This window comes from Myxine glutinosa, chromosome 5 (genome assembly GCF_964187855.1).
Source record: "Myxine glutinosa chromosome 5, kmMyxGlut1.1, whole genome shotgun sequence".
NCBI lineage: Eukaryota > Metazoa > Chordata > Myxini > Myxiniformes > Myxinidae > Myxine > Myxine glutinosa.
The window spans coordinates 10465504-10484382 of record NC_136265.1 but is presented as its reverse complement, the minus strand read 5'-3'; positions in this window follow the sequence as shown (position 1 = coordinate 10484382).

Here is an 18879-nt window from a genome sequence, read left to right as displayed (position 1 = left end):
TTTGTCACTTTTTTTTTTTTTTTTTTAAATATATGAATAATATTAAAATAATAACATTAATAAGTATATTATGTTAAATATCATGTATATCGCTTTTCACCCGATCTCTTTATGGTGAAGAATCACTTTAAACAATTCTCGTAGCCGGATTCGCACCTGGGTCTTCACCAAAATCCAATCATTTCGTCGTGTCCCCCATGCTATTTATCTGGCAAATTTCGTCAAAAAAAAACAACAGCACTGGTTTTATTTCCTGGAAGCGTCCTGCAAAACGCTTTGCTTCTCGCAAAACGTCCGCCAATGGGAAGTAAAGGGAGGGAAAAGGAGCGGGAGGAAGAGACAGGGTGCCGGAATGGACATGAGGGACAATGAGGGACAGTGAGGGAGTGTTGGTATGCAATTTTTATCCAATCGCCATCTTTCACAGTAATTCTGGACCGGCATGAGGTGGGATTGTCTGTCATGAATTTATTTGTTGATCGAACGAGTTTTAATTTGTCTAAATCCGACCAGTCGTTCCAAAGATATAAGCCTTTTTGTCGCAATACCATAAATTGGAATGAGGTAAAAATATTTATATAAATATAATTCCCTTTCCCGGTTCCGTCGCTCGCCGAGCAAGTCGAGTGCTTTGAGCAAGTGCAAAAAAAAAGAAGTACTTTATACGTGTACGGGTGTGTAAACGAGTGTACCGGCCTTACACGTCCTGGAAGCAAATGGTCGCAAGGTGCACGCTTGCTCCGTTTGCTCCCAGGTCACAGTAAGACCCTTAATGACCAGCGCAAAAATACGTATTTACAGAAATCATTTAGAAAAAAAAAAAAACACGAATAAATTGCTACAGTCGTTTATCGAAGTACCATTCGTGATGGCTCACGCCACCTATCGCGGCATCGGTGCGCACGGAACCCCCAGAACCACCTCCTTCCCCATGTATGTACAAAACTATTTCCAAGTTCGTAATCATATTGGACAAAACAAGACACACTCACCTTTTTTTAAAGACTTGTTCGTACAATTGATCCCAGCGGTGCCTCCAAATTGTAGGGGAATTTGTAGTGGGGGACTCAAGACTCCAATGACCGGACACAGGTTTACAAAAGGTCTGGTTTATTAACTGGTTATTCACTTCATTCCATTTACCAAATAATACCGCATAATTCAATGGCTGAGATTAACTCTTTTCGCTGATCCTTCTCGTTCGGCTGATGTTCCTCCGCCACTCCCGTTGGTCAGAGCTCTTGGTAGCAAGTCCTGTCGACTCCACGTTTGCTCTCGTTTATATGGACAAACTGGACTTAATCCCCTCTCCGCTAATGCCCCGAGGTCATGCATGTACCAAGTCCTGGTATCAGCTCGCTCCCCTCCTGTTGTGAGTTCCGTTTACCAAACGATAGGGGGGTGCTTCAGCCAGGGGCTGTGACCAGGTGGACAAGAGATTATCATGTTCGGGCGCATTCCTGACACTCATTTACAAACTCGACTTTCACAGAGTTTGCATGTAAAATGTATCTGCTTCGTTACCAGTTTAATTAATAAGTTACCAGTGCCAATTAATAAGTTACACTGAGTTACACTTCCACACCGTAATTTCGTAAAGCCACCACTCCATGACAAACAGCATTGTTCGAGTCTGACGAGTCTTGGGGGAATTAAAGGGTCGTCAAAGGTCTGAGGGGTCTCAGCAGTCTTAACGCAATTAAGAGGGTTAAGTAAGAGGGTGGTCATTTTATTTGAAGAAGAAGAAGACGTTTTCGTCGCATATAAACATACATACATAGCGAACTACAGACTTGGCATTTAATATGGAATATTTTTTTTTTCTTGACTTGGGTTTACTTTCTTAACTCAGTATATCAATCTGGTGAGTTTCTTTTACACTTTGGTGATTTATTTGTTAAAGGAACCATGTCACTGATTGTCTGTCGCAGCAAGAAGTCAACAACAGGATTATATCACAAGTGGCGTGGCAAAATGTACGGACAGGTGCATTTGATGATTGGCTTCACAGTCGGGTATACAAGGGTTGTTGCGTTCTGTATTAGTGGAAAACAACTGCAGCACGTCTCCAAAAGTTATTGCCGCTTCCTCTGGAGATGGTCCGTCAACTCGACAATGCTGTTTGTCATGGAGTGGTGGCTTTACGAAATTACGGCATGAAACAGCGTCCTATTGCTCGGCAGTATGGCATCACTCAAGGTCAGGTGTCAAAGATCCTGAAACGAAATGCTCAGAGGGGTGTCCCTACTCCAATACCGAGGCCAGGACGTCCCCGCAGAACCACAAGGAGGGATGATTGCCAGCTGCACCGGTTAGGCCGCAATGGCCGTACCAAGTCAGCTAATCGGCTTAGGGCTGAGTGGCAGCAACTGACAAATGTGCCTGTATCCAGAAGGCTAGTCGACCAATGACTGGTTCAAGCAGGCTGTCGTGCCAGGCGTCCCCTGAGAAAGCCATGCCTGACCAGACAACACCACCAGCGCCAATTGTAGTGGGCCAGAGAGCACCGTCAATGGCAGCCAGGACACTGGAATCACGTGATCTTCAGTGACGAGTCTAGATTTATTTATTTATTTTTCTTTATTTTTATTTTAATTTTTATTTTTATTTTTGTTTTTGTATACAAGATCGAGGCTCGTGAAAGAGCGAACATTAATCACACAGAAAGACAAACAGACACACAAAACAAATAACATCGGGAGCAGTAGACAAGATGGGGAGAGAGGGGGAAGGACACAAACACAACATTTGAGAGCAGGGACCGAGAGACATGGAGACATCGAGAGAACTGTGGGAGGGAGAGGGCTTTGGGGGGAAGGCATGGGAAGGGGGGGGGGTGGGAGAGGTATAAAACGTATGGACACTGCCAAGACTTCCAGGAAAGAAGTTGGAATTTCAAACAAGGTGGATCTGGGGTGAATTAGTGGGGGTAGAAAAGATCAAGGTTTTGGATGGGGGAAGATAAGAGATGGTGGTGAACAGCTGTTTTGAAGACCTGGAGGGAGGAGTGTGATTGAAGTGAGTATGGGAGTTTGTTCCAGAGGCGGGAGAAAAGAGGAATGAAAGAGTGAAGGTGAGCAGAGAGCCGAGATTTCGGCAGTTTAACCATCAGAGGGTGGCTGGCAGATCTTGTGCGACCTGTAGGAATATTTGGGGGACAGAGCACAGAGAGAGCTGGGGGAGCAAGGCCGGAGAGGAGTCGGTAGAAGACAGAAAGACCACCTACCTGCCTGCGGTGAGTGAGTGAAAGGCCCTCAGAGATAGCTTCATCGCGGGAGATTCCAATGATTCTGAAAGCTTTGGATTCAACAGCGTGAAGCCGAGCCAGGTGTGAGGCAGGAGCACCAGCCCATAGGGGAGAACAGTATTCCATTGAGCTGCGGATGAAAGCCTTGTATGTGGTGAGGAGCTCAGGTGTGCCTAGGAAGGACTTCGCACGACGGAGGATGCCCAGTCGGCGACTGGCTTTGGAGGCCAGCTTGGAAATGTGGTTTTCCCAAGAAAGATCATGGCAGATGGTGAGACCCAAAAGCTTGAGTGACAGAACTTCTTGGAGAGGATTGTTGAGAAAGTAGATGGGAGGGTTGTCCAGTCGATCTTTTCGGAGAGACATAGTAAGAGTGTGAGATTTGTCAGGATTGAAAGACATGTTCCACATGTTTGACCAGTCTGTGATTTTGTCCAGGTCTTCAGAGAGTGAGGAGGCTGCAGACTGCCGATCTGAGGGAAGAGGAATGGAGTGGCAGAGAGTGGAGTCATCAGCAAAGAGATACAGAGGATTTTCCAGAGAGTCGGAGAGATCATTGATAAAGACCAGAAAAAGCACAGGGCCCAGCACACTGCCTTGGGGAACTCCAGCCTGAACGGGAAGGGGAGATGAGAGAAATCCATTCAGGGCCACACGTTGACTACGACCAGAGAGGAAGTCCGCAAGCCATGCATGGAGATTTCCATGGATACCATAGGAGGAGAGTTTGGTGAGCAGAGCTGGGTGCCAGACCGTATCGAAGGCACGTGATATGTCAAGGGAGACAGCTCTGATTTCCTGTTTGGCATTGAGGACCTCCATCCATTGTTGAGACAGCAGAAGCAGCATGTCCAGAGTAGAGTGACCTGGTCTGAAACCAAATTGATGATCAGAGATCAAGCCATTGGAGAAGAGGAAAGATTTCATATCCGAAGCAATGATGGATTCCATGACTTTGCTGATAATTGGGAGCAGGCTGATTGGTCTGTAGTTGCAAGGATCTGTTTTTGCACCTTTTTTGTGTAAAGCGGTAATGTTTGCTGATTTCCAGGATGCTGGCAGATGACCTTGAGCAAAAGATAGGGTGAAAAGAACAGAGAGAGGGTGAGATAGAGCGGCAGAGCAGGATTTTAGGACCCGTGGGCTGATGCCATCTGGTCCAGTTGCAGAATCAGAGTCGAGGTTTGACAAAAACTCCTCCACCTTGTCAGGAGAGAAGGTCACAGAGTCCAGGAGCAGTTTGGTTCGACTGGGAAAGGTGGGAACAGAGAGAGATGGGTTTGGGACTAAGGATTTTGAGGCAAACACAGAGTTGAGGCATTCGGCTTTGTCACGTGCGATGTCAACTGTGTGGCCATTTGAGGTAAGGGAGGGGATGGAGGGGGAACAAACACCAGAAACGGATTTGACCAGACGCCACCAGGATTTGGAGGAAGGAGACAGGTTTGAGAGTTCATTCTTGAGTGAGGAGAGATAGTGCTTCCTGGCACTCCTGAGGGTAGACACACACTTGTTCCGAGCTTGGTGGAAGGAACTGAGATTTCCTTCAGTTGGATTAGCCTTCCAAGAGGCAAAGGCAAGTTGTTTCAGGGCAACTGACTCACCACAAGATTCAGTGTACCATGGACGGGAGGAAGGGTAAGACAACTGAAGGCGAGATGGGATAAATCTATGCATGAGAGAGATCAGTTTGCTTTGGAAGAATTCCCAGGAAGAATTGATGTCAGAGGCAGTGGAGATGGGAGACCAATCCAGACGATTGATGGCTGCTTGAAGACCGTCCCAGTCGGCCTGAGTGAAATGCCAGACTCGTCGACGCTGATTTCTGGTCTATCGTGAAGATGGCCACGTCCGAGTGCGCAGACAAGTGCATGAAGCCTACAACAAAGATTGTATAGTGCCAAGAGTCCAAGCTGGAGGTGGTGGGGTGACCGTTTGGGCTGCTTTTCATGCAGGGGGCAAAACTGACCTGGTTGTTCTGAATGGAAACCTGAACCAGTTCAAGTACAGGGCCATTCTGGAAGAAACATTGCTTCCATTTGCTCGTGCAGCCTTTCGAGGAAACTTTGTCTTCCAAGATGACAATGCACGGCCTCATCATGCTCGCATGATCCAACGCTTTCTTGCTGACCATGGTGTAGAGCATATGGAGTGGCCTGCCATGTCCCCGGATATGAATCCGATAGAGAACTTGTGGGCAGAATTAACGTGTCAAATCGACCACTTGGACCAGCAGCCGACCTCTGTGCGTGAATTGCAGCAGGCTATTGTCACTGCATGGCAAGCGATTCCTGTCCAAACCTTGGTAAATCTCGTGAACAGCATGCGCCAACGTGTACGTGCTCTCCAGAATGCTCGTGGGGGTTACACGAAGTACTGAACTGTAATTTTACTCTCCGTAATCCCAGTCGTAATTTAACTTTTGTTTTTGTTTAAAAAATGTTGGCTAATGTGCAAAATAAAGAGCTACTTCTGGAAAACGTACAGAAGTTTAACACAGTACTGTCCATGAATTGAGTTCGATATCAGTTTACATCACTTTCAAGGATCAATTTATTTGTTTTGAAATGTCAAATGTGGTTTTTGTTTCTTTCAAATGTCATATTAACAAAATCTAGAATAATTTCAACATAATTCCAATGAACTTTTGGTTCGAAGACATCTTGAAAAGTAAGTTCACCCCCACAAAAAAAATATTCCATATTAAATGCCAAGTCTGTATATACGTTTGCTCTATTATAATAAGATTATAATAAGATTACAATATTACAACAAGACAACAAAATGAAAGCATGTTTCTGGGGGCTGTCGGTGCCATGTCCCATGCCATCTGTGTTCATGCATGCAGTGTTTGGACATCTGTGTTCGGCCAAGGGTGTTTTGCAAGCTCCGTGTTTGTTGCCCATGCCGTCATGATATGGATCCATGCGGGTGAACGGCGGACATCACATCTAAGCCAACCAGATCAGCCTGTTATGAACCTTAGCGATCAATGGCGGCCTAAAGCGAGTCGCAGCCAATTCCATACGCACTTCCATAAATAGATAATGTCCGGATCGGCTTAAATACCTATCACTTCAAGACATCTTACCATTCAGGGTACCCTTTCCGTGTTTAATGAACTTCTAATCATGTTATGACATTTGCTATAAAAGTTTCGAAAAGTTAATGTCATTTCCAAAAGGTTATATCCATTTTAATGTATAATCATTTCGTAAATACCCGATTTGCGAGTCACCAAGCTTGTCGACTACATTACGTGTCTCGCTATTGGCCAAATCAAGCCACGTGAGAAAACGTTTAAGTCGTTGGTGTTGATGTGAAGATGATATTGATCTTTCAACTTTCTGCAATGAATCTTTCAACCGATACATGATCCTGCAAAATAATCTTTAGGACGGCTTATATTATTGAATTGTTAATAAATAGTTATAATATGATTCTCTCTTTGTGAAAAAGGAGTTTTATAAAGGAATTACAATAAGCGATCGATGTTTGTAATTCTTCTTGATTGCTCTTCTCACGAATGATGTTAAACAGATTTGAGAGAGGAAAAACGATTTCTTGTGCGAATAAACGAAATTAAATAAATTTTATATGTTTGAGCAAACAGCGCATCGTGACAATACACCGCCCTATATGTTATTTTGATAAATAACTATAATATGGTTCTCTCTTTGTAAAAAAAAAAAAGAAGAGTTTTATCATGGAATTACGATAAACGAGCGATGTTTGTAATTGTGCTTGATTGCTCTTTTCACGAATGATGTCAAACAGATTTGAGAGAGGAAATACGGGTTTGCAGTGTTACGATTATATTTACTATATTATTAGTATTAACGCTCTTATTATTATTATTATTATTATTATTACTAAAACAATACGACTGTATGAGTTTATTCCATGTTTAAAGTCAACAATGAACCAACCATACACCGCTTCCTTCGAGAAACTTTTGCAATAACAACAAAGGGTTTGCACTGTTACGATTATATTTATGATATTATTAGTATTATAATAGAGCAAACGTATATGGTTCGCTATGTATGTATGTATGTATGTATGTTTATATGCGCTCTGCATGCCTCACCACATGTCGTTTCAGAATCAGAGGGGTAGGCAACTTTGACCATTTCGGTGTCTTTTGGGTCTTCATGGTGTTTTGGGTCTTCAGGGCCATTTGGGTCTTCAGGGTCTTTTGGATCCGCTGGGCCTTTAAGGGTATTTTTGGTCTTTGAGGTGTTTTTGGGTATTCGGGGTGTTTTGGGTCTTCGGGGTGTTTTGGGTCTTTGGGGTGTTTTGGGTCTTCGGGATGTTTTGGGTCTTCGGGGTGTTTTGGGTCTTCGGGGTGTTTTGGGTCTTCGGGGTGTTTTGGGTCTTCGGGGTGTTTTGGGTCTTCGGGGAGTTTTGGGTCTTCGGGGTGTTTTGGGTCTTCGGGGTGTTTGGGTCTTCGGGGTGTTTTCGGTCTTCGGGGTGTTTTGGGTCTCCGGGGTGTTTTAGGTCTTCAGGGTGTTTTGTGTCTTCGAGTTGTTTTGGGTCTTTGGGGTGTTATGGGTCTTCGGGGTATTTTGGGTCTTCGGGGTGTTTTGGGTCTTCGGGGTGTTTTGGGTCTTCGGGGTGTTTTGGGTCTTCGGGGTGTTTTGGGTCTTCGGGGTGTTTTGGGTCTTTGGGGTCGTTTGTGTTTTTGGGGTCTTTTGGGTTTTTGGGTATTCAGGGTCTTTTTGAGCCTCAGGGCCTTGAAGGGTATTTTGGGTTTTTGGGGTGTTTTGGGGCTTCGGAGTGTTTAGGTCTTCGGGGTGTTTTGGGTCTTTGGGGTTTTTTGAGTTTTTGGGGTCTTTTGGGTCTTTTGGTTGGGCCCGAGGGGTAGGCGTGGTCGCGGGATATACACCGGGCGCGCAGCCCGGAACGCTCCAGTGTTACAGTGGAGCTCTTGAATAAAGACTCTTACAACTTACCGCGTTGTCCGCTTCCTCCTTGCTTACAAGCAGCGCGCGTAACACCGCGCTTCATTGGTGACCTCCGACGTTCTGGTCAGCCGTCACTGACCACCCGAACCCGCCACAGCCATGGCAACCAACGCGGAAGCGATAAAGCTCCCCGAGTTCTGGGAAGCTCAGGCGGAGATCTGGTTCCTGCAGGCCGAAGCCCAGTTCAGGCTTCGAGGCATCACGGCGGACGAGACACGCTACTACCACGAGGTCGCCTCCCTCGGGGCCGGCGCGGCCGCCCGCGTCGTGTCGGTCCTGAGGAACCCACCGGCCGACGACAGGTACGAGGTGCTCAAGCGTCTCCTCCTCGCTACGTTCGGCCTCACGGTGGACGCACGGGCCGATCGCCTCTTGGACCTCCCCGAGCTGGGTGACACGCGACCGTCGGTCCGAATTATGCTGTCGCTCATGGGCGACGAAACCCCGAACGCTCTATTCCGGGCGTTATTTCGACGCCAGCTGCCGGCACGAGTACGCCTCGCGTTGGCCGGTTCCGCGACAACGACAACGTTGCTACAGGAATGTGGAATTTATTGATTTCATGCTTTAGCATTCACCGTATCTGCATCGCCTGTTTGCTTCTGGCCTCCCACCTGTGCGTAGCACAGGTATTTCTCTGGTATAACATGATGTCAAAAGAAGTTATGGACGAGTTATGAATAAACTTGGTGGACCTGTTGGTTCGGTGACAAGAACAATAGATTTTGGTTCATGTCCGAATCCAGATCCGGCCTATCAGTGGATACAAAACGTAAACTGTTCACCTGGTGGAGGTATGCCCTCCACCGAGTGCCTTGCTTTTCTCTGCAACCGTTGGTCTGATTGACAGGAAGTTTTCAGCACAGGTGCGCCCCTTTTTATAGAATTATGATGTGAAAGGGAAGAGACAATTATGTTGCGAATACAGTAAATTATGTTGTGGTTTTTACTTTAACAACGTTATTGTTGATGTACTGTACGATGGAGGCTTGCTTGACGACAATGCACCACGTGGTAACAACGGAGATGTGACGTCACAATAATAAGGTTTGGTTCAACAAAAATCTGGTAACCTAGCAATAATCCCACGTGATGTGTGACGTCACAATAATCGGCTTTAATGCAACAAACAGCTGGTTACGTTATTAGTTCTTTGAACTTTCGCAGGTATCGGACGGTTTTCCTGAAGCACCTGTTATTTTTCGATTACGAAAGAGAATGCAACGAAGGTAACGTGCCTTACACGGTTTTGTTTCTCAACATCAAGTGAATTTAATCTTTTAATGTCGAGTTTAACCATAACTCAGGTGGGAGAGGTGTAAAACACATGGACACTGCCAGAACTTCCAGGAAAGAAGTCGGTATTTCAAAAAAGTGGATCTGGGGTGAATTAACGGGGGTAGAAAAGATCACGGTTTTGGATGGGGGAAGATAAGAGATGGGGGTGAACAGGTGTTTTAAAGACCTGGACGGAGGAGTGGGATTGAAGAGAGTGAGGGAGTTAGAACAAGTCAGACGAAACATGGTGGACAGGTTGGTGCTGTCAAGGACGAATTGATTATATTTTGGTTCAGGTCCGAATCCAGATCCGACCAATCAGTGGATAGAAACCATAAACTGTTCACCTGTGGAGGTATGCGCTCTACCGAGTGCCGCTCTAGTTTTATTTTACCTGGTTTTATGTGTCATTGTGGTGTCTGAAGGAAAGAAAAGATTTGTTGAAATGGAGAATGTGTTCATGTTTTCCGGTTTAGCACACCTGTATTAAGCTGTGGATGAAAGAAAACTGTTCTTTTTCAGGGAATCAAAGATGCTTCCATCATCATCAATCAAAGACGTTGATCTGAACTCCTCACCTCCACACGATTCACCAAAGAAGGAGAAAAACACCCCGTGGAAGCGTGTGAAGTAAATAATTTCATTCACCCCCATCTGCACTTTTGAAAACTTGATTTTGGATATATCTACCTCAGGGAATGTACAATAAATTGACTTTTCAATCTTTTTCAACTTAGACACATGTTCGGAAGAGACAACAACAAGGAGCGTTGTGCGGACGTTTCACATTCCATGTGAGTAAGAGAATCACCTTTCAGGACGTCATGACATTCATTGTGCTCGCAATAGAAATGGTATTTCTTTGAGGAAACGAATGTGAATCTTGTCGTGTTTCGATCACATTTTGATCCATAATTATTTTCTATATTATCGATTGGAGGTTTCACGGCTGTGGGATTTCTATGACGTGCCTCCATCGAGTTGTTTACCTGGGGTGGGAATCTTGATCCAGATATAAAGGGTCATGCGGGTGTTTTGTATGAAGAGCGAGTTTATCATATGTATAATATATAAATACATCAGGAATACATCAGGAAGAAGATAATTGTTCTTTGGTCATTTTTTGTTACATATCTTTTCTACCTGTCCCAGCTTGTATAATAATCATAAAAGTAGGACCGTGGGTCCTGAAGCTCACCTGGATCACGAGCTACAATCACTCAAACCCCCACAGACCCTCTCAGACAATGATGTTTTTAATGTCGTGAACAAACCGTGAACAAACCGTGAGCCAGGAAACAATATCTCTCCGTTCTCAGGACCGAACTCTCTTATCTGTCTCCCTCTTCCAAATCCTGGTGGCGTCTGCTCAAATCTGTTTCTGGTGTTTGTTCCCCCTCCATCCCCTCCCTCACCTCAAATGGCCACACGGCTGACTCCGCACGTGAAAAAGCTGAATGCCTCAACTCTGTGTTTGCCTCTAAATCTTGTGTCCCAAACCCATCCCTCTCTGTACCCACCGTACCCAGTAGCCCGGGACGCGGAGCGGCTGGCCGTAGATGAGCTCGGCGGCGGACGCCTGGAGGTCCTCCTTGGGGGCCGTGCGGAGGCCCAAAAGGACCCACGGCAGCCGGTCGGTCCAACCGTCATCCTGAAGGCCGGCCATGAGTGCGGCCTTCATGGAGTGGTGAAACCGCTCGCACAACCTGTTGGCTAGGGGGTGGTAGGCCATGGTGCGGTGCAGCGTGACCCCCAACGAGCGGGCGACCGCGCCCCAAAGTTCGGACGTGAACTGTGGGCCACGGTCGGACGAGATGTCCGCCGGTGCGCCGAAGCGCGCGACCCAGGTGGCGATGAACGCCTGCGCCACGTCGGCGGTGGTGGTGGAGGTGAGGGGCACGGCCTCCGGCCACCTGGTGGTCCTGTCCACCATGGTGAGCAGGTGGGTGAACCCCCGCGATGGGGGCAGGGGACCCACCAGGTCCACGTGGACGTGGTCGAAACGCTGTGCAGGCACGGTGAAAGGTGCCAGCGGGGCCTGGGTGTGGCGGTGGACCTTGGCCCGATGGCAGGCCGTACAGGCGTTGGCCCAGTCGCGGACGTTCCGTCGAAGGCCGTGCCAGACGAAACGCGCCGACACCAGCTTCTGAGAAGCTTTCCGGCCCGGGTGAGAAAGGCCGTGGATGGAGGCGAAGATGCGGCGCTGCCAGGAAACGGGCACGATGGGGCGAGGCTGGCCCTGGGAGACGTCGCAGAGCAGGACGGTGCCTGCGAAGGGGATGTCGGCCAGGCGGAGGCCCGTGTCCGCCGCCTGGAGGGCCTGCACCGAGGTGTCGGTGGTCTGGTCGGCCGCCATGAGCGCGAAGTCCACGCCGAGGTGGACCGCGTTCGCGCTGGCCCGAGAAAGACAGTCGGCCACAGCGTTGTCTTTGCCGGCGACGTGCCTGATGTCCGTGGTGAATTCCGACACGGCGGAGAGGTGGCGCTGCTGGCGGGCCGACCACGGCTCCGTGACTTTGGCCATTGCGTAGACCAACGGCTTGTGGTCGACGAAAGCCGTGGACGGGCGGCCCTCCAGGAGGTGTCGGAAATGGTGAACGGCCAGGAATAGACCGAGCAGCTCGCGGTCGAACGTGCTGTATTTTAACTCGTTCGGCCAGAGCTGCCGGCTGAAAAAAGCGAGTGGCTGCCAAAGCCCGTCCACCCATTGTTCATGGACGGCGCCCACCGCGTAGTTGGAGGCGTCCGTAGTGAGGGCGATGGGCGCGTTGAGCACCTGGTGAGCCAGCAGCGTTGCATCGGCGAGGGCCCGTTTTGCGCTCGCGAAGGCCGTGTTCATGGCCGCGGACCAAACGATGTCATGCTTGGCCGGCTTGCCCCGGAGGGCCTCGTAAAGGGGCCGCATGAGCTGAGCAGCGCGGGGCACGAATCGGTGATAAAAATTCACCATGCCGAGGAACTCTTGTAGGGCCTTGATGGAACGGGGACGCAGGAACGTGGTGATGGCCTCGACCTTGGTCGGCAGTGGCACGGCCCCGGTCTTGGTGATGCGGTGGCCCAAAAAGTCAACGGTCGTCGTGCCGAAGTGGCGTTTGGCCGGGTTGACAATTAAGCCATGCTCGCTGAGGCGACCGAACAGTGTTCGGAGGTGGAGGAGGTGCTCGGCGCGGGATGTGCTGGCGACGAAGATGTCGTCCAGATAGACGAAAAGAAATGGCAGGTCGCGCAGCACGCCATCCATTAAGCGCTGGAATGCCTGGGCCGCGTTCTTGAGGCCAAATGGCATCATCAAAAATTCGAACAGGCCGAACGGCGTGATGACGGCCGTCTTCAGGACGTCGGCCGCCCGGACAGGTACCTGGTGGTATCCCCGTATCAGGTCAATTTTGGAAAATATGACCCGTCCCGCCAAACGGGCGGAAAAGTCCTGGATGTGCGGGATCGGGTACCTGTCGGGGGTGGTAGCGTCATTGAGGCGGCGGTAGTCACCACACAGGCGCCATCCGCCCCCCGGCTTTGGCACGATGTGCAGTGGTGAGGCCCACGCGCTATTGGAGCGCCGCACGATGCCGAGGTGCTCCAACGCGTCGAACTCGGCCTTTGCCACGGCGAGCTTGGCCGGGTCGAGGCGGCGGGCCCTGGCGTAGACCGGCGGGCCCGTATTGGGTATGTGGTGCTCGATCCCATGCCGCACTGCGACGGCCGAAAACGTCGGCCGTGTGAGGGCCGGGAATTCCGCGAGCAGGCGAGCGAACTCGTTCGCCATCGGGAGGGCGCACGCCAGTTCGGTCGGCGCGGAGCTGCTCATCGTGCACGCCAGGGAGCTGAAGGTCTCGGCGTTGACAAGGCGACGACGTTTGACGTCGACCAGCAGCCCGTACGTGCAGAGGAAGTCGGCGCCCAGCAAAGCCATGGGGACGCAGGCGGTCACAAAGGTCCACTGAAAGCGCTGGCTGCCGAAGCAGAGGGTGACGTTGCGCGGGCCGAAAGTGCGTATGGCCGAGCCATTAGCAGTGACCAAAGAGGGGCCGCAAACGGCGTCCCACCTGTCCTGCTCGGAGGCGGGTATGACGCTCAGTTGGGCGCCGGTGTCACAAAGGAAACGCCGCCCGGACGCTTTGTCCCGAATAAAAAGCAAGTTGCCCGATTGGCTGGCGCTCATGGCTGGGAATGAACGCCGGCCCGGCCGTTTCCCGACTTGCCGAAAGTGCACAGGGGTCGGCACGTCCGAGCCTTGTGTCCGAACCTGGCGTGGTAATAACACCACGCCTGGCCAGGTGGAGGCCCCGGCCGTCATGTCGGAAGTGGTCGGTGCGGTGTGGCGGCCGCCAGTTTCACCGGCAGTTCGGCCTCCAACCGCGCAGGGCGCTCGGGCGTCGTGGGCGTCGCCTCGGACGGCGGCAGGCTCCAGGTAGCCGCGCCGATGTGTTGGCCCGCCGAGGAGATCTTATCGGCTTCCCTGGCGAGGGCGCGGGGATCGGTGATCGACGTGCCAGCCAGGGCGAGGCGTACCGGGTGAGGCAGCTGGCGAAGGAACAACTCGCGGAACAGAAAATCCGGAGAGTGCTCACCGAGCAACGAGAGCATATAGTCCATGCGCTCGGACGGGCGCGTGTCGCCGAGCTCGGGCAGGTCGAGCAGGCGCCGTGCGCGTGCCGCCGGTGAGAGGGCGAAAGCGTCGAGGAGGAGCGTCTTCAGCGCGTCATACTTGACGGCAGCTGGCGGGTGCTCGAGGAGGCTCAGGGCGCGGGCCGCGGTGGCGGAAATGAGCGCTGCCATGACGTGGTGGAAGCGGGTGTCGTCCGCGGTGATGCCTCGCAGGGCGAACTGGGAGTCCGCCTGGGCGAACCAAACAGCTGCGTGAGCCTCCCAGAAGGTAGGCAGTTTAAGAGTCACTGCCGTGTCCATGTCGGTAGGTCACCAGTGAAGGAGCTGCGCTCCAACGCGAGTCGAAAGAAGTGACGCGACCAAAGACGGAATTCGTCCGAGTTGCTTTATTGAAACAAAACAGCTCAGGTATTCTGACAAAAGCCCGTTTATCGGGCAGCAATGCATATACACATTTATGTCGGGAAGTTTGCCCGGCAAAAGCTATACCGGGCATGCCCGGGTGTCAAGGGCGAGCCTTGGAAAGGCGAGTCTGGACCTGCCCGGGCGTGTTTGGCTGCGGCCTGGCAAGTCGAGGCTGGGCGTGCCCGGGCGCTCTGGACGAGCACTGGAAAGGCGAGAGCGGGCATGCCCGGATGCTCTGGGCGAGCCCTGGAAAGGCGATAGCGGGCATGCCCGGACGCTCTGGGCGAGCCCTGGAAAGGCGATAGCGGGCATGCCCGGACGCTCTGGGCGAGCCCTGAAAAGGCGATAGCGGGCATGCCCGGACGCTCTGGGCGAGCCCTGGAAAGGCGAGACTGGGCGTGCCCGGGAGGTTCGGGCGTGCCCGGGAACAGTGAGTCCGGGCATGCACGGGTGTCAAGGGCGAGTCCTGGAAAGGCGAGTCTGGACATGCCCGGGCGTCCTGGACACGGCCTGGCAAGTCGAGGCTGGGCGTGCCCGAGCGCTCTGGGCGAGCCCTGGAAAGGCGAGAGCAGGCATGCCCGGACGCTCTGGGCGAGCCCTGGAAAGGCGAGTCTGGACATGCCCGGGCGTCCTGGATGCTGCCTGGCAAGTCGAGGCTGGGCATGCCCGGGCGCTCTGGGCGAGCCCTGGAAAGGCGAGAGCGGGCATGCCCGGGAAAGACGAGACCGGGCGTGCCCGGGCGGTTCGGGCGTGCCCGGGAACAGCGAGTCCGGGCATGCCCAGGAGAGGCGCGTCTGGGCCCGTCCGGACGAGCCCGGCATGGCGATCGCGCCCTGGCCGTGTCCTGGCAGGTGCAAGGCGATTGTGTACCTTCAGCGGGAACCGCTACAGTATAATATATATATACATCAGGAATACATCAGGAAGAAGATAATTGTTCTTTGGTCATATATTGTTACATATCTTTTCTACCTGTCCCAGCTTGTATAATAATCATAAAAGTAGGACCGTGGGTCCTGAAGCTCACCTGGATCACGAGCTACATCACTCAAACCCCCCACAGACCCTCTCAGACAATGATGTTTTTAATGTCGTGAACAAACCGTGAACAAACCGTGAGCCAGCAAACAATATCTCTCCGTTCTCAGGACCGAACTCTCTTATCTGTCTCCCTCTTCGAAATCCTGGTGGCGTCTGGTCAAATCTGTTTCTGGTGTTTGTTCCCCCTCCATCCCCTCCCTCACCTCAAATGGCCACACGGCTGACTCCGCACGTGAAAAAGCTGAATGCCTCAACTCTGTGTTTGCCTCTAAATCTTGTGTCCCAAACCCATCCCTCTCTGTACCCACCGTACCCAGTCGTACCCAGCTGATGATTCTGAATGCTTTGGTTTCAACAGCGTGACGGCGAGCTAGGTGTGAGGCAGGAGCACCAGCCCAGAGGGGAGAGCAGTATTCCATTGAGCTGCGGATGAAAGCCTTGTATGTGGTGAGGAGCTCAGGTGTGCCAAGGAAGGACTTCGCACGACGGAGGATGCCCAGTCGGCGACTGGCTTTGGAGGCCAGATTTGAAATGTGGTTTTCCCAGGAAAGATCATGGCAGATAGTGAGACCCAAAAGCTTGAGTGACAGAACTTCTTGGAGAGGATTATTCAGAAAGTGGATGGGAGGGTTGTCCTGTCGGTCTTTTCGGAGAGACATCGTAAGAGTGTGAGATTTGTCAGGATTGAAAGACATGTTCCACTTGTTTGCCCAGTCTGTGATTTTGTCAAGGTCTGCAGAGAGTGAGGAGGCTGCAGACTGCCGATCTGAGGGATGAAGAATGGAGCGACAGAGAGTAGAGTCATCAGCAAAGAGATAGAGAGGATTTTCAAGAGAGTCAGAGAGATCATTGATGAAGATCAGAAAAAGCACAGGGCCCAGAACACTGCCTTGGGGAACTCCAGCCTGAACAGGAAGAGGAGATGAGAGAAACCCATTCAGGGCCACACGTTGACTATGACTAGAGAGGAAGTCCGCCAGCCATGCGTGGAGATTTCCATGGATACCAAAAGAGGAGAGTTTGGTGAGCAGAGCGGGGTGCCAGACCGTATCGAAGACACGTGATATGTCAAGGGAGACTGCTCTAATTTCCTGTTTGGCATTGAGGACCTCCATCCATTGTTGAGAAAGCAGAAGCAGCATGTCCAGAGTGGAGTGTCCAGGTCTGAAAACAAATTGATGATCAGAGATCAAGCCATTGGAGAAGAGGAAAGATTTCATATCTGAAGCAATGATGGATTCCATGACTTTGCTGATAATTGGGAGAAGGCTGATTGGTCTGTAGTTGCTGGGATCTGTTTTTGCACCTTTTTTGTGCAAAGCGGTGATGTTGGCAGATTTCCAAGCAGATGGAAGATGACCTTGAGCAATAGAGAGGGTGAAGAGAACAGAGAGAGGGAGTGAAAGAGCGGAAGAACGTGATTTTAGGACCCGTGGGCTGATGCCGTCAGGTCCAGTTGCAGAATCAGAGTCGAGGGTTGACAGAAACTTTTCCACCTTGTCAGGAGGAAAGGACACAGAGTCCAGGAGCAGCTGGGTATGACTGGGTACGGTGGGTACAGAGAGGGATGGGTTTGGGACACAAGATTTAGAGGCAAACACAGAGTTGAGGCATTCAGCTTTTTCATGTGCGGAGTCAGCCGTGTGGCCATTTGAGGTGAGGTAGGGGATGGAGGGGGAACAAACACCAGAAACAGATTTGACCAGACGCCACCAGGATTTGGAAGAGGGAGACAGATAAGAGAGTTCGGTCCTGAGAACGGAGAGAGATTGTTTCCTGGCTCTCCTGAGGGTGGACACACACTTGTTTCGGGCTTTGTGAAAGGAAATGAGATTTCCTTCCGTTGGATTTGCTTTCCAGGAGACGAAAGCAAGTTGTTTCTGGGCAATAGCCTCACCACAAGATTCCGTGTACCATGGACGGGAGGAAGGGTATGACAACTGGAGACGAGATGGGATAAATCTAATCTATGCATGAGAGAGAGAGCAATTTACTTTGGAAGAATTCCCAGGATGAGTTGATGTCAGAGGCAGTAGAGATGGGAGACCAGTCCAGATGATTGATGGCTGCTTGAAGACCGTGCCAGTTGGCCTGAGTGAAATGCCAGACTCGTCGACGCTGAGGAGGCTCTCTGAGAATGGTCAGAGAGATGTCCACTTTAACAAGCACATGATCAGAAGAGCCGATTGGAGCAGAAGAAGAGCAGCAGACATTTTCAGGGAAGTTAGTCATAACCAAGTCCAGAAGAGAAGATGCTCCGTTGACTGAGATCCGGGTTGGGAAATTGACAGATTGTGTCAGTCCCAGTGAGTCACAGAAGTCCTTTGCTGAAGAGCCATGGCTGGTGAGAGAGGTACCCACCCCCAGCCAACCGGCATGGTGACAGTTGAAATCACCACATATGAGGAAGAGAGAGTTGGGATGGGTAGATAGAAGTTGGTCCATATTATCAGACAGCGAGATGTAAATGGAGTCATCACTGTTTGGTGGACGGTACAACACGCATATGAACAAAAGGTGGGAGCGAAGGGGAAGCCGTAGCCAAAGGTATTCCTGGGGGTGAGGTGGAGAGAGGGCAGTGCAGGGCGAGTGAGGAAGAGAGTTTTTTATAAAGATAGCAACCCCACCTCCAGAACGAGGCTCAGGTCTATCATACCGGAGGAGGGAGTAACCTGGGAGAGATACCAAGGAATCAGAGACATCATGAAGGAAGAAGGTTTCTGTTAAGCAGATCACGTCTGGTTTGTCAGAAGCAACCTGTATGGAGAGATCAGTTAAGTTTGAGCGAAGGCCCCGGATGTTTGAGGTCCATACTGTTAAGGAAGAGGAAGGGGGAGCATCGGATACAGAACAGGGGGGGGGGGGGGAGCGGTAGGGTAGGATGTGGAAGAGGAGGAAGAGGAAGGGAGAGCTGTTGCAGGTGTGTCAGAGATTACAGAATAACTTGGAGAAAGGGAAGAATGGGGCGGACAAAAGGTTTGATGGTGTTTGGGTGAGGCGCAGTGAGGTGTTATTTGAGGAGGGGGAAGAGTGAGGCAGAAGGTTGAGGAAGATGAAGGTGAAAGTTGGAAGGGGGAAGAAGCGGGGAGGACGCTTTGAGGAGGAGGGGTGAGAGGGGAGTCTAGGAGGGGAGGAGTGAGGGAGAGTCTCGGAGGGGAGGGGTGTGGGGGGAGTTTAGGAGGGAAGGGGCAGGGGGGGGAGATTTGAAAGGGATGGGTGTTTGGGAAGATTTGGGGGGGAGGGGCAAGGGGGAAGATTTGACAGAGATGGGTGATGGGGAAGATTTGGAGGGGAGGGGTGAGATTGGATTTTGAAAAGTGTACGATTTATGGG